Source organism: Chiloscyllium plagiosum, chromosome 25 (genome assembly GCF_004010195.1).
Source record: "Chiloscyllium plagiosum isolate BGI_BamShark_2017 chromosome 25, ASM401019v2, whole genome shotgun sequence".
NCBI lineage: Eukaryota > Metazoa > Chordata > Chondrichthyes > Orectolobiformes > Hemiscylliidae > Chiloscyllium > Chiloscyllium plagiosum.
The window spans coordinates 34981523-34982209 of NC_057734.1; positions in this window are offsets into that span (position 1 = coordinate 34981523).

Sequence of the window (687 nt, forward strand, 5' to 3'; positions counted from 1 at the left end):
GAGGGTGGAGTGGATAGGTGGAAAAGGAGATAGGCAGGTAGGACAAGTCAGGACAAGTCATGGGGACAGTGCTGAGCTGGAAGTTTGGAACTAGGGTGAGTTGGGGGAAGGGGAAATGAGGAAACTGTTGAAGTCCACATTGATGCCCTGGGGTTGAAGAGTTCCAAGGCTGAAGGTGAAGCGTTCTTCCTCCAGGCGTCTGGTGGTAAGGGAGCGGTGGTGAAGGAGGCCCAGGACCTGCATGTCCTCGGCAGAGTGGGAGGGGGAGTTGAAATGTTGGGCCACAGGGCGGTGTGGTTGATTGGTGCGGATGTCCCGGAGATGTTCCCTAAAGCACTCTGCTAGGAGGCGTCCAGTCTCCCCAATGTAGAGGAGACCGCATCGGGAGCAACGGATACAGTAAATGATATTAGTGGACGTGCAGGTAAAACTTTGATGGATGTGGAAGGCTCCTTTAGGACCTTGGATGGAGGTGAGGGAGGAGGTGTGGGCGCAGTTTTTACAGTTCCTGCGGTGGCAAGGGAAGGTGCCAGGATGGGAGGGTGGGTTGTAGGAGGGCGTGGACCTGACCAGGTAGTCAAGGAAGGAACGGTCTTTGCGGAAGGCGGAAAGGGGTGGGGAGGGATGGTTGAATAGGCCTAATGGGTTGAATAGGCCTGCTTATGCTCCTATTTCTTATTATCTTAT